Source organism: Daphnia pulicaria, chromosome 4 (assembly GCF_021234035.1).
Source record: "Daphnia pulicaria isolate SC F1-1A chromosome 4, SC_F0-13Bv2, whole genome shotgun sequence".
Taxonomy (NCBI): Eukaryota; Metazoa; Arthropoda; class Branchiopoda; order Diplostraca; family Daphniidae; genus Daphnia; species Daphnia pulicaria.
In genome coordinates this window covers 7,623,869-7,639,893 of record NC_060916.1, presented here as the reverse complement: position 1 = coordinate 7,639,893, position 16,025 = coordinate 7,623,869, and the positions used below count along the sequence as shown (strand labels likewise).

Sequence of the window (16,025 nt, the reverse complement as noted above, 5' to 3'; positions counted from 1 at the left end):
GGATGTGCTTCCGTTGTATTTACTTTAATTTGATGCGCGTTAAGTAGCTATATGAATTAATTTTTTTAATAGAATTGAATTTTTTCTTTAATATTATGATAAAATTCATGACGAAGAATAATAAATAACAATAAATAGCAAAATGTGCGTAAGTTAATCTTAATTAAATCATAAGCGTCATGCACGCTTATTAGCGAGAAATCTAGCGCGAAATATTTAACGTAATTATTTTCATGGAGTGAGCTTCTGAAAGAGTGGACAGGCGACGCTTAGCGATAAAGTAACGTGTGATGCTCAAAATTTGGCGCAATTTATTTCAGCCGGAAATTTGCCAGAAGTGCGACAGTTAAATTTAGCTTACTTGATTATGATGCGCGGTAAGCAGCGTTAAATATTTATTTCAGTGCTTGCGCGTTTCATAAATAATAGGATGAAATAAATTAGAATAAATTTAGCGCAACGTGCGCAAGTTAATCAAAAAAACATTAGCACAATTCGCGCTTACATAGCACTAGATCTAGCATGAATTAGCCTATTTGACTTCGTAATTTTTCGAGCTAAAGATTTATTATAGCGGTTTATCTTCGTTTCATAAATTATACTATATTAAACTTGATTGCGATTAATTTATCGCATCCCTCAAAAGTTAAGGAAAAATTAATCGTTATTAGCGCCATGCTCGCTTAGATAGCAATATAGATCTAGCGCGAAATATTTGACTTTGTTTTTTTTTGTTCACTGAGCAGACGGGCGGCACTTAGCGCTAAAATAATGGATGGCCGGATCCGTGATAAGCACTAAAATAACGGACAAGCGTTCGGTACTCGTCCGACAAGTCACCGCAATCGTTTTTCTTGTCGCGCCCATAATAATATTTGATACAATGCGCGTTTATTAGCGCAAACTATTTATTTCAGCGCTTGTGCGTTTCGTAAATTTTCGAATTTAGCGCTTCGTTCGCAAGTTAAGTACAAATAAATTATTAGAGCAATTGACTTGATTGCGATGCGCGTTATGTTTGTATGATATGTAGCGCTAAATATTTATTTTAGCGCTTATATCGCTCTTTTATAATATGATGGAATTAATTGCGCGTCATTTAGATCATCGCGCGAAAGATAATTTCAATTTATTTTTTAGCGCCATGCGCGCTTAATATATAGCGCTAAATCTAAAACGAATATATATATCTAAAACAACTTTCAGCATTCATAAATTTTCTCATAAATAAAATATATCTAAAATAAATCTGGCTGGATATAAAATATATCGCACATATGTAATCTTCGCGTTTACCTTTCGCTTAGTAGCGCTATATATAATAGTCCCTTGTCTATAAAGCGCAAAGGGCTAAAATGGGGAGGAGTTTGTTTGTGTTTCTGTCTGTTTGTTTGTCCGTAGGTGTGAACGCACGCTGTGATTGGTCGAGCTTACCACCGGAGGCAATACGTCATCACATCTATCTTACAAGGATACCGCCGGAGGCTATGTCGCTCTACACTGCGAATTTACCGCCGGAGGTCGTGCGGGATTTCTCTACCCTACAAATTTACCGCCGGAGGCCAAGCGTGAATATCCTATGTCAGGCAATGCGTGAACATCTCTACCCTACAAATTTACCGCCGGAGGCCAATTGAATCTAGCAAAGGTTACACAATTTTAGCAGCTGACGGTGTAATGGCTATGGCAGAGATAAGGAGATGCGACACATAGTAGGGAATGCCGCCATGACACTTTTCGGCGCGCCATCTAGCGGCTAATGCCCTCCCTTCATCATTAGCAGCCGAATTCCCAGCAATTCTGGCCCCGGCTGATTTGAAATTTCAAGGGAAACCCTCAACCCATTGGAGGACTTAATAGAGCAAGTGGCCAATCCCCCTCCAGCATAAAAAATAAAGCCCTTCACCATAACAAATATTAACTACTGTTTTTTGCTCATAGATATTGATATTTTTGTAAGGTAATAATGATCAAGAAGGAAAATGTGTATGTTATGGGATTATGTTATGGGGGTCAATGGGAACGGTCCAACTCAAACCTTTTTCATCAAATCAAATTGAAAAGACTCAGAAGAAGGGAACGGTCCAACTAAATTTCTCATTCCAGTCCCTTTACAATTGTGAAGTCAGGCTGTTTAGGAGAATTTCAGTTGGACCGTTCCCTAATAATAATTTAACTTGTTGAAGTAAGGGAAACCTTAACTCAGAAGAAGGGAACGGTCCAACTAAATTCTTCATTCACAGTCCATGACTTCAATACTATAAAAGTACTGCGAATGAGAAATTTATTTGGACTGTTCCCTTATATTGAGTCACTTCAAACATATTCCTGATGCAAAGGATTGAAGTGGGACCGTTCCCAATGATACAGTCAATGTCTTCTTCAAAAAGAAGATATAATTACTTCAACAAGTTAAATTATTATTAGGGAACGGTCCAACTGAAATTCTCCTAAACAGCCTGACTTCACAATTGTAAAGGGACTGGAATGAGAAATTTTCAAATTTAGTTGGACCGTTCCCTTCTTCTGAGTCTTTTCAATTTGATTTGATGACAAAGGTTTGAGTTGGACCGTTCCCATTGATCAGCTATAAAACACACATTTTCCTCCTTCATCCTTATTACCTTACAAAAATATCAATATCTATGAACAAAAAACAGCAGTTAATATTTGTTATGGTTACAGGCTATATTTTTTATGCTGGAGGGGGATTGGAAACTTACTCTATTCAAGTCCTCCAATGAGTTGAGGGTTTCCCTTGAAATTTCAAAATCAGCCGGGGCCAGAATTGCTGGGAATTCGGCTGCTAATGATGAAGGGAGGGCATTAGCCGCTAGATGGCGCGCGGAAAAGTGTCATGGCCGCTTTAACACGGCAGTGTCGCATCTCCTTATCTCTGGGCTATGGCTCTGGCTTTAAGATGTCAAGTATGGTGGTTCAAGCCCACTCCCGTTTACATCGTTTATCGTGAATAACGGCGTGTCAGGGGATGGATACGTGCAGCCAAGGTGCGGTCCCGACGATATATCGTGATAGAAAATTTTTCACGCAAAAAACACGGCGTTGACGCAAAAAAATATATATATTTTTTAAATAGTTATATTTAATCTGAAATAGCATAATGGTTACAGCACTGGCGTGGTAATGAAGAGATTCATGGTTCGGTTGATGTGATAGCCTTTTTTTTTATAAGGATAAATTTTTTTTACGGATGCTTTTGTTAGCCATGACTCAGACAAGTCAAAATTTGGCGAAAAAAAAAAATTTTTACACAAAACTAAACAGTAAAATTACAGAATATACATATTGAAAAAAAAACAGCCGGAAGCAATGCGTGAAAAATTCTACACTACTAATTTACCGCCGGAGGCTTAACGTTAATATCCTCTATCCTGCAAATTTACCGCCGGAGTCAATATAACACAACCTCTACCCTGCAAATTTACCGCCGGAGGCCATGTGTGAATATCTACACATTAAAAATTTACCGACTTTTTAAGCAGCGTATCCAAGCTCCAACAATGAAAATGGGAAGAATTTTCAAAAAATGTTTTTTTCAAATCTTGAAGTAAACTTGATAATTGCTTTACGCTAAGGTTTAAGTTTTTTAAAGAAATGCTAAGATAAAAAGAAAAAAAATTCTCAAAATGTGCAACCCTCAACATATGCTCTGCGACTTAAGATAAGGCTGTGTCTGAAATTTTTTATGTCACCCATACCATTAAAACAGAAAATTTTTTAGAAAATTATGAAAGGAAATATAAACGTTTGGACGTTTATGCTGTGAATTGAAAAGGGATAAAATAAATGTATAACAAATATAAGGAGGCAATGTAATAAAAATAAGGAAAACTTAAGACATGGCTTTGTCTGAAATTTTTTATGCCACCCATACTATTAAAACAGAAAATTTTTTAGAAAATTATGAAAGGGAATATAAACGTTTGGACGTTTATGCTGTGAATTGAAAAGGGATAAAATAAATGTATAACAAATATAAGGAGGCAATGTAATAAAAATAAGGAAAACTTAAGACATGGCTTTGTCTGAAATTTTTTAATGTCACCCATACCATTAAAACCGAAATTTTTTTAGAAAATTATGAAAGGGAATATAAACGTTTGGACGTTTATGCTGTGAATTGAAAAGGGATAAAATAAATGTATAACAAATATAAGGAGGCAATGTAATAAAAATAAGGAAAACTTAAGACATGTCTTTGTCTGAAATTTTTTATGTCAACCATACCATTAAAACAGAATTTTTTTTAAGAAAATTATGAAAGGAAATATAAACGTTTGGACGTTTATGCTGTGAATTGAAAAGGGATAAAATTAATGTATCACAAATATAAGGAGGCAATGTAATAAAAATAAGGAAAACTTAAGACATGTCTTTGTCTGTTACATGAAAAGATTCGGACAAAGGCTTGTCTTAAGTCGGAGAGGACATGTTGGAATGAACGGTGACCGAAAATGTATCGAAGAACGAGATGACAGGAGCGACGGGATCGACTGTGCCCAAGGCCCATGAAAAGAGTAGCGAGCACGTCGGAGCGGCTACACAAGTGGAGACTGGGCGACCTGATGAACGTGCAGTGGAGACCTCAGCTGACCAAGTACAACAGGAGGAGGTTGGAGCAAGTAGTCACCTAGAGATGGAGGGGGCCACACTGCTGGGATCTACACGGACGCGAGGGGCCCCGGACCGGGTCGGACCCTCGGGTAAAGCATCAACAGTTGGGGCTCTTCTTCTGTTGCTGGGCCTACTCGGATCCCTCATGGGGGTACAGCCGAGCCAGGGAATGCAACTCGGGTCGTTCGTGAAGGATGGAGTTGTGTTTAAGTTCCAAGGGGAAATTTTTTTCAGTGACTCAGAGTGGGTGGTGGTGACCGATGTCTCTCTCGGGTCCATCGAAACCGCGATCACCGAACTGCGACACTGGTTTACAGTAATGGCGAAGGAGGACAAGGGTGTAACGGAGGCAAACAGCGAGCATCTACGCACCAGGGTGAAAGACCGAGCGATGGAAGGACTGGAACTTCTGGAAATCGTTAGCGGACGCTATCGGACGCTACGAGAGGCACTGGTTGGACCGGATAAACAGAGCAAACGAGGCCTGGTTGATGCTGGAGGAACAGTGCTACAGTGGCTATTTGGAGTGGCCACCGGACGCGATTTGGAAGGACTGAACGGACAGCTACAAGCCCTGGTACGAGAGACGACAGGAATCATCCACGCCGTGGAGCAACAAGCAACTCTCGTAAACGAGACCTGGCAGGAGCTAGGTGAACACGTCCTTGTCATGCAACAATCGAACAAAGCCCACATGTCCCTGGAGAAAGAATTCAACAGGTGGAAGGTGAACATCGTTGAAACTGTGTCCTCCCTGGAACGACAGATGCTCTTGGCGGCGAGAATAGACGACGCATTTTGGACTGCCCAACAGACTATGGACTGGGTGAGGATGACGTTGGAGGATGTCAGCATTGGTCTAGCACTACTGGCAACTGGTAAGCTACCGCCTGAATTATTTCCACCTAGTCAGCTGCGGATAGTGCTCAAGGACATTCGGTCGAGACTGACGACCGGTTGGGACCTTACGCCAGCCCTGCAGACCGGTGATCTGTGGAGGGCATATCGGGAGGCGCAAGTCGTTTCGGCCGCAACAAAAAACGGACTGCGACTATTTATCCACCTGCCTATTATTGAAGTTACACAATCTTTTGAGTTGTATGAAATTTTTGTTTGCCTGTATTCAGCACGGCCGGGAATATTGGGTTACGCTACGCGCCAATACCCGGATTTCTGGCCGTTGGAATGAACCGTCAGACTTTTATGGAGTTAACGGAGTCCGACGTCCGGGTCTGTCAAGGTCGTTCGGGCTCTGTTTGTCCACCTAGTAAAACCATCTACCGCAAGAACTTTAAGAAGACCTGCGCAATGGCGCTATTCTTACAAGATTCTGAAAAGAAAAAGAAATGAGTGTGACCAAATTGTAGTTGAATGGAGAGGCTCGGAGGCCATTTACTTGGGACAACGCCAGTGGGCGGTGTCTACGAGCAAACCACAATCACTCGTGATGGCCTGCCCTCAGCAAGTGGACATGCGGGATCATTCGAAAGTGGAACTGCCTTTAGTCGGCATTGTGGAAATTCCTCGGGGATGTTCGATCCAGACAGACGAATGGATTTTACAATCCAGCCAAAAATTTTCTACAGTGTCTACTCGGAACGCCAGCATCTTTATGCCTCGGCTGCGAGGGGTGAACTGGGCAGTTGCGCAGGACTCGGGTGACCTAAACACGGACGCGGACGGGCGTTTGGTCAACTTATCGCTCCAGACGTCATTGGAGACGTCCTTGAAACGCATAGCCAGTGGCTAAACTAGTACTAATGATTTTGGTAAGACTGCCAGGGATCTTGAAGAAGGAGACAAGGAAAGGCGAGACGGAGCGCAGGGCCTGCGGCAATATCCATACGAGCTGTGGGGAGGACTGCTGGTGGCGTTTGCTGCGTGTGGCGTGACAATATGGATTCTATGGCGCCGTGGCGGTGGGAGCATTGCAGAGATGACTGGACTATGCATTCGTTTACTGGCCTTGGAGGATATCCTACGGGCTGAAGCGGAAGACAGGAGAGGCCGCCGGGGAAATACGTTGGAGCGTCTGACGAACTTAGACGGCAGTATGACAGTCCATGAACAGACTTGCATGTCGGCGTTGAGCAACCTGGAGTCAGCTGTTGGAGATCGGCCCGGGAGAGTCGGCGTGTAGGTCTAGCGGTCTACTTTTCATCGACATTTTTGTTATTCCGTTTTATTTTTTTTGTTTTTCTCTCTCTTGCTATTCATTTTGCTTATTAGTCTTGTTTTTGTATGCTTGCCTTTCTATGTAGTATTTTTGTCTTGACCAGACGTGTAGTGGCAGTCGGGACGTCTGCGTCTAGAAGGGGGGATTTTGCGTTGATCATTGATCACGCGTTGGCCGTTGCCACTGCTATACGATCCCATTAGTATGTAGGCCAACCGGAAGTGTGGCTTCAGCATCCGCCGACGCCCAACACCTATATAACCATGTAGCTACACTTGTATCGCTCTCGCGCTAGTGCAGTTGTTAGCATAATACACGATTGTACAGTATGGTCCAAAAAAATCCGAACACCGATTTTATTTTGAAAGCCACCTACCCTACCTTGTTTAATTGACAATCAAATTGTCGTTTTTCATTACTTCTTTAATAAAATGATAGGAAAATAATAGGAAACGGTTAATAATCGCCAATGAAATGATTTCGTTGACGTCACGACATTCGATCAAAATTGACTTGCATGAAACGTGATTCAAAGCAACATTACGATAACTTTGAATTTTTCCCACTTCATGGTGCAGGATTGGGCCAGCTTTTTCCTTTTCTTGTCACTTGTCGAAATATTGACGGTGAGCCTAGGGCCTAAGGCCTAAGGCTATTGCAATGCGGTTATTCGTTTTTACCCGCAAAGGAAATTCCAGACAGCCCGTCTGGTTTCATTCATGATTTTTTTTTTGGGGGGGGGGAAGGCATGACCGGTGGCTAAATGAGCCTATTACTCCTTTTTTCTTCTTCCCACCTTTCGCTTTGTTCTTAGCCCCCAAAATTAGGACCAAAAAGCCTAACATAGTTCCCGCATGACTGATAGGTGGCTTTTAGGTTGTTCGGATTTTTTTGGACCATACTGTACGTTACAATGGAGTAATAGGATATCCTGCGTTGCCAGGTCAGGAAATCAAGCCTCTTTAAAATGCTGTACGCTGATTGGCCCGTAACTGTCCCAAAATAGTCAAAAACAGCTGTCCCGATTTCCCGGTTTAGACAACTTTTTTTTAAAAATTAATACTGTCTAAACTAATTGATCTAAAATTCTAATTTTTGTTCCTGACGATCAAGAAATGATTTATCTTCATTTCCATATTAAATTTACATGCCATTAGCGTTTATTTGGTTCTATAAACATAAAATGGCGGAGACAAAAATAACTTAAAAAAACTGTTTTTTTAGTTTTGTCAATAACTCATACAGTTATTGACAAAACTCAACCAAATTTCATGCCAAAGTAGAATATACGTATTGAAATAACATACAATTTTTTTTTTAAATTTTATTAATACCTACTATTTTTCCCCCTACTGTCCCTTTTGGCCCGGTGTCCCGGTATACTCCAGTCTCCCCTATATTTTGTTGTCAGATGTCAGTTGTCACCTCTCTATTCTTTGTCCTTGCTGTGGCCATGAACATAGCTATAGAATACTGGTAGCACAACTCATATGGCGAGCAGGGAGCTAGGGCTGTGGTCCGTGACGAGATAGCCCGTGGGTACGTCAAGTGAAGAATACGGATTCTGATTCGTAACTGATTTGTCACTTGACGGTGTTCGGATTCGTGAAATCTATTGCCATGCCGGTACGACAGGGCAATAGCCATAGCCGTTTTAGTTTTAGTTTCAATTTTTTCTATTGAAATTTTCGTTTATTCCGTTACCAATTGGATTACAAAATTCCTTCGTTATCAGGTAATCTTTTAATTTAAATTTCACCACGATAATTATTGCAGTTAATTTATTATTAATTTTTAAGTAAAAAGCATTTTTTTTTCAATGACTATATCCTGCCCCGAGAAAAGAGAACCCCGCGCCACCCCTTTGTCCCCTCTTAATTTCTTCCTACGTCTCATCTTTCCATTCTTCCCTTGGGGCAGGAAATGGCGATATTTTTTTGTAAACACAGTAGGGACGTTTATAAAAAAATAATAATAAATAAACTACAATAACTATCGAGGGGAAATAAAAATTAAAAGATTATTAGAATTAGATTATTAGAATTAGAGGATTATTTAAATTGCCATCTTGGATGGTCACTTTTCCACTTTTGTGCAGCCAAAACCCCAAAGCATTAGCTTCTGTTTTTTTCCTTAAGTAAGGGGAAGAATGGAATACGAAAACCGATATACGAATGGAAAGATAAAGGAGAGTGAAAAAAGAGTGGCCCAAACCTTCCTTCCCCACTCTATTCTTCCCTTCCTTGACTGCTCAAAGGAAAGAACCCCCATATTGCTGATGCTTTGGAGTTGTGTTTGCAACAAAGGTGGGGAAGATCCCACCCAAGAACAGGGTTAAATTCCCCATCGGGAAGGCCATATTTTTCCCTCTTGGCTTCCAACAGGATCCTGTTTTTTTTTATTAGGACTGGGTTTTCGTCGGTTTTTCGGACAAATTGCGGGTTTTTTGCATTTTGTCCCTAGGATCCTGTCTGTGGTGGGTGGGCATGGTTAAATTTATTGAAAGAGACAATATATAAAAAAACCCGATCCGTTCAAAGGATCGTGAGTGCTAGCGATTAAACCGCGTTTATCGTTTTGCGCTTTGGATTTAGGGAAGGGGTCATTTGGGGAAGTGATGGAAGGTCAATTTTTTGGGAGTAGGTGGTGGTTGGGGTGGGAAATACGAAAAGGGTGATTTTGGTGAGCGTCGTCTACAAATTCATCACAAATTAAGCACCGCCAATCAAAAATGGCTGAGACCCAGTTTTGAAATGGGAGGCGCTTATTTGAACTTTGAACTAGAAATACACAAAGTTAGGTTCATTTTAAAAATATTTAAAAAATACCATGAGAATCAGCGTGAAAAACTTATTCTCATGAAGTATGATTAAAACAAATCGAAATTTCATGCAAGGACCCTATTGCTGCAATAATAAGTCAGTTAAATCTTGTTGCTTTGTACCAGACAGTTGCTTGATATTTGGTGAATTGTTGAAATTGCTAAAAAACCTCTGAAATATAGGGAACACATTTCATGACTTGAACCAATAATTGGATCCTCGGTAATATAGTGGTGAGTATCCCCGCCTGTCACACGGGAGACCGGGGTTCAATTCCCCGCCGGGGAGGCAATATTTTAATTTAATCAACCTGATTGATACGTTAAACAACAGCTTTGTTGCATAATGACTTCAGAAACCTAGAGTGAACGATTTTGTCTAATATTATTGTCACAGTAAGCTGAAGTCGTTTCTCTCATCCATTTAATGGTGATTAGAGTGAATTGCTGCAATAATAAGTCAGTTAAATCTTGTTGCTTTGTTCGTTGTTGAAAAAAATCTAAAAAACAATAAGACTCGTGTTTAACGAACCTTCGGAAGTCACATATAATTTTACAATCGCTTAGCTACAATGGACTAAACTGTCTATGGTGGTTGCCCAGTGAGTGTCCAAGTTGGTGCCAGTGTACCCGACAGTTGCTTGATATTTGGTGTGTTGTTGAAATTGCTAAAAAACCTCTGAAATATAGGGAACAGATTTCATGACTTGAACCAATCATTGGATCCTCGGTAGTATAGTGGTGAGTATCCCCGCCTGTCACGCGGGAGACCGGGGTTCAATTCCCCCCCGGGGAGGCAATATTTTAATTTAATCAACCTGATTGATACGTTAAACAACAGCTTTGTTGTATAATGACTTCAGAAACCTAGAGTGAACGATTTTGTCTCATATTATTGTCACAGTAAGCTGAAGTCGTTTCTCTCATCTATTTAATGGTGATTAGAGTGAATTTCTGCAATAATAAGTCAGTTAAATCTTGTTACTTTGTTCGTTGTTGAAAAAAAACTAAAAAACAATTAGACTCGTGTTTAACAAACCTTCGGAAGTCACATATAATTTTACAATCGCTTAGCTACAATGGACTAAACTGTCTATGGTTGTTGCCCAGTGAGTGTCCAAGTTGGTGCCAGTGTACCCGACAGTTGCTTGATATTTGGTGTGTTGTTGAAATTGCTAAAAAACCTCTGAAATATAGGGAACAGATTTCATGACTTGAACCAATCATTGGATCCTTGGTAGTATTGTGGTGAGTATCCCCGCCTGTCACGCGGGAGACCGGGGTTCAATTCCCCGCCGGGGAGGTAATATTTTAATTTAATCAACCTGATTGATACGTTAAACAACAGCTTTGTTGCATAATGACTTCAAAAACCTAGAGTGAACGATTTTGTCTAATATTTTTGTCACAATAAGCTGAAGTCGTTTCTCTCATCCATTTAATGGTGATTAGAGTGAATTGCTGCAATAATAAGTCAGTTAAATCTTGTTGCTTTGTTCGTTGTTGAAAAAAAACCAAAAAACAATAAGACTCGTGTTTAACGAACCTTCGGAAGTCACATATAATTTTACAATCGCTTAGCTACAATGGACTAAACTGTCTATGGTTGTTGCCCAGTGAGTGTCCAAGTTGGTGCCAGTGTACCCGAAAGTTGCTTGACATTTGGTGTGTTGTTGAAATTGCTAAAAAACCTCTGAAATATAGGTAACAGATTTCATGACTTGAACCAATCATTGGATCCGCGGTAGTATAGTGGTGAGTATCCCCGCCTGTCACGCGGGAGACTGGGGTTCAATTCCCCGCCGGGGAGGCAATATTTTAATTTAATCAACCTGATTGATACGTTAAACAACAGCTTTGTTGCATAATGACTTCAGAAACCTAGAGTGAACGATTTTGTCTAATATTATTGTCACAGTAAGCTGAAGTCGTTTCTCTCATCCATTTAATGGTGATTAGAGTGAATTGCTGCAATAATAAGTCAGTTAAATCTTGTTGCTTTGTTCGTTGTTGAAAAAAAACTAAAAAACAATAAGTCTCGTGTTTAACGAAACTTCGGAAGTCACATACAGTACCCACCAAACTATTAGGTACACCCCCCCTATTTTCAGTGCATTCTTATGGCACTACGTGTCCTAGAAAAAATGCAATAACTCTTGAACCGCTTGGGCTAGATTTTTGTCCTTTTGGCCCTGAGTAGATCTAATGATGATCTACATTTTTTCAACACATGAAGTTGTCGTAGGATTAACCCCCAGGGCGCTACGGTATGGTTCAGTTTATTAGGTACACCCGTTTTCCCCCCATATGCGCCGTGTTAAATACGGCGTTTTCAAAAATTTACAAAAAATACTAAAAATCAAGCTAAAATCTTTTTCTTTGTGCCAAAAGATGCAGAATTCTTCACTCTATACGAATATAAAGAATGATTTACAATAAAACCAACTCAGAGAACCCTTCCCTATACCTCAAAGTTTTTCACTTCAAAATTTGTCGAAATTTCTAATGCCTATGGGGGCGACAGTGCAAGTGTGTAGTAAAAAGTAAAAATTTTGAAGTGGAAAACTTTAGGGTATAGGGAAGGGTTCTCTGAGTTGGTTTTATTGTAAATCATTCTTTATATTCGTATAGAGTGAAGAATTCTGCATCTTTTGGCACAAAGAAAAAGATTTTAGCTTGATTTTTAGTATTTTTTGTAAATTTTTGAAAACGCCGTATTTAACACGGCGCATATGGGGGGAAAACGGGTGTACCTAATAAACTGAACGATACCGTAGCGCCCTGAGGGTTAATCCTACGACAACTTCATGTGTAGAAAAAATGTAGATCATCATTAGATCTACTCAGGGCCAAAAGGAAAAAAATCTAGCCCAAGCGGTTCAAGAGTTATTGCATTTTTTCTAGACACGTAGTGCCATAAGAATGCACTGAAAATAGGGGGGTGTACCTAATAGTTTGGTGGGTACTGTATAATTTTACAATCGCTTAGCTACAATGGACTAAACTGTCTATGGTTGTTGCCCAGTGAGTGTCCAAGTTGGTGCCAGTGTACCCGACAGTTGCTTGATATTTGGTGTGTTGTTAAAATTGCTAAAAAACCTCTGAAATATAGGGAACAGATTTCATGACTTGAACCAAGCATTGGATCCTCGGTAGTATAGTGGTGAGTATCCCCGCCTGTCACGCGGGAGACCGGGGTTCAATTCACCGCCGGGGAGGCAATATTTTAATTTAATCAACCTGATTGATATGTTAAACAACAGCTTTGTTGCATAATGACTTCAGAAACCTAGAGTGAACGATTTTGTCTAATATTATTGTCACAGTAAGCTGAAGTCGTTTCTCTCATCCATTTAATGGTGATTTGAGTGAATTGCTGCAATAATAAGTCAGATAAATCTTGTTGCTTTGTTCGTTGTTGAAAAAAAAACCAAAAAACAATAAGACTCGTGTTTAACGAACCTTCGGAAGTCACATATAATTTTACAATCGCTTAGCTACAATGGACTAAACTGTCTATGGTTGTTGCCCAGTGAGTGTCCAAGTTGGTGCCAGTGTACCCGACAGTTGCTTGATATTTGGTGTGTTGTTGAAATTGCTAAAAACCCTCTGAAATATAGGGAACAGATTTCATGACTTGAACCAACCATTGGATCCTCGGTAGTATAGTGGTGAGTATCCCCGCCTGTCACGCGGGAGACCGGGGTTCAATTCCCCGCCGGGGAGGCAATATTTTAATTTAATCAACCTGATTGATACGTTAAACAACAGCTTTGTTGCATAATGACTTCAAAAACCTAGAGTGAACGATTTTGTCTAATATTTTTGTCACAGTAAGCTGAAGTCGTTTCTCTCATCCATTTAATGGTGATTTGAGTGAATTGCTTTAATAATAAGTCAGATAAATCTTGTTGCTTTGTTCGTTGTTGAAAAAAAACCCAAAAAACAATAAGACTCGTGTTTAACGAACCTTCGGAAGTCACATATAATTTTACAATCGCTTAGCTACAATGGACTAAACTGTCTATGGTTGTTGCCCAGTGAGTGTCCAAGTTGGTGCCAGTGTACCCGACAGTTGCTTGATATTTGGTGTGTTGTTAAAATTGCTAAAAAACCTCTGAAATATAGGGAACAGATTTCATGACTTGAACCAATCATTGTTGTTGTCCAGTGAGTGTCCAAGTTGGTGCCAGTGTACCCGACAGTTGCTTGATATTTGTTGTGTTGTTAAAATTGCTAAAAAACCTCTGAAATATAGGGAACAGATTTCATGACTTGAACCATAAATCGGATCCTCGGTAGTATAGTGGTGAGTATCCCCGCCTGTCACGCGGGAGACCGGGGTTCAATTCCCCGCCGGGGAGGCAATATTTTAATTTAATCAACCTGATTGATACGTTAAACAACAGCTTTGTTGCATAATGACTTCAGAAACCTAGAGGGAACAGATTTCATGACTTGAACCGTACATCGGGTCCTAGGTAGTATAGTGGTGAGTATCCCCGCCTGTCACGCGGGAGACCGGGGTTCAATTCCCCGCCGGGGAGGTAATATTTTAATTTAATCAACCTGATTGATACGTTAAACAACAGCTTTGTTGCATAATGACTTCAAAAACCTAGAGTGAACGATTTTGTCTAATATTTTTGTCACAATAAGCTGAAGTCGTTTCTCTCATCCATTTAATGGTGATTAGAGTGAATTGCTGCAATAATAAGTCAGTTAAATCTTGTTGCTTTGTTCGTTGTTGAAAAAAAAACAAAAAACAATAAGACTCGTGTTTAACGAACCTTCGGAAGTCACATATAATTTTACAATCGCTTAGCTACAATGGACTAAACTGTCTATGGTTGTTGCCCAGTGAGTGTCCAAGTTGGTGCCAGTGTACCCGACATTTGCTTGATATTTGGTGTGTTGTTAAAATTGCTAAAAAACCTCTGAAATATAGGGAACAGATTTCATGACTTGAACCAATCATTGGATCCTCGGTAGTATAGTGGTGAGTATCCCCGCCTGTCACGCGGGAGACCGGGGTTCAATTCCCCGCCGGGGAGGCAATGTTTTAATTTAATCAACCTGATTGATACGTTAAACAACAGCTTTGTTGCATAATGACTTCAGAAACCTAGAGTGAACGATTTTGTCTAATATTATTGTCACAGTAAGCTGAAGTCGTTTCTCTCATCCATTTAATGGTGATTAGAGTGAATTGCTGCAATAATAAGTCAGTTAAATCTTGTTGCTTTGTTCGTTGTTGAAAAAAAACTAAAAAACAATAAGTCTCGTGTTTAACGAAACTTCGGAAGTCACATATAATTTTACAATCGCTTAGCTACAATGGACTAAACTGTCTATGGTTGTTGCCCAGTGAGTGTCCAAGTTGGTGCCAGTGTACCCGACAGTTGCTTGATATTTGGTGTGTTGTTAAAATTGCTAAAAAACCTCTGAAATATAGGTAACAGATTTCATGACTTGAACCATACATCGGATCCTCGGTAGTATAGTGGTGAGTATCCCCGCGTGTCTCGCGGGAGACCGGGGTTCAATTCCCCGCCGGGGAGGCAATATTTTAATTTAATCAACCTGATTGATACGTTAAACAACAGCTTTGTTGCATAATGACTTCAAAAACCTAGAGTGAACGATTTTGTCTAATATTTTTGTCACAGTAAGCTGAAGTCGTTTCTCTCATCCATTTAATGGTGATTTGAGTGAATTGCTGCAATAATAAGTCAGATAAATCTTGTTGCTTTGTTCGTTGTTGAAAAAAATCCCAAAAAACAATAAGACTCGTGTTTAACGAACCTTCGGAAGTCACATATAATTTTACAATCGCTTAGCTACAATGGACTAAACTGTCTATGGTTGTTGCCCAGTGAGTGTCCAAGTTGGTGCCAGTGTACCCGACAGTTGCTTGATATTTGGTGTGTTGTTGAAATTGCTAAAAAACCTCTGAAATATAGGGAACAGATTTCATGACTTGAACCATATATCGGATCCTCGGTAGTATAGTGGTGAGTATCCCCGCTTGTCACGAGGGAGACTGGGGTTCAATTCCCCGCCGGGGAGGCAATATTTTAATTTAATCAACCTGATTGATACGTTAAACAACAGCTTTGTTGCATAATGACTTCAAAAACCTAGAGTGAACGATTTTGTCTAATATTTTTGTCACAGTAAGCTGAAGTCGTTGCTCTCATCCATTTAATGGTGATTTGAGTGAATTGCTGCAATAATAAGTCAGATAAATCTTGTTGCTTGGTTCGTTGTTGAAAAAAAAAACAAAGAACAATAAGACTCGTGTTTAACGAACCTTCGGAAGTCACATATAATTTTACAATCGCTTAGCTACAATGGACTAAACTGTCTATGGTTGTTGCCCAGTGAGTGTCC

The 16,025-nt window shown here is 40.0% G+C and overlaps 3 non-coding genes across 3 annotated transcripts; all 3 read left to right on the top strand.

Annotated features, from left to right (window-relative positions):
• The first annotated feature begins 13,286 nt into the window (after positions 1 to 13,286).
• Positions 13,287 to 13,358, top strand: Trnad-guc. Its single transcript has one exon. It is a non-coding gene; the product is annotated as a tRNA-Asp (tRNA).
• Positions 13,359 to 13,924: 566 nt separating this feature from the next.
• Positions 13,925 to 13,996, top strand: Trnad-guc. Its single transcript has one exon. It is a non-coding gene; the product is annotated as a tRNA-Asp (tRNA).
• A 618-nt stretch (positions 13,997 to 14,614) lies between these two features.
• On the top strand, positions 14,615 to 14,686 carry Trnad-guc. Its single transcript has one exon. It is a non-coding gene; the product is annotated as a tRNA-Asp (tRNA).
• The last annotated feature ends 1,339 nt before the right edge of the window (positions 14,687 to 16,025 follow it).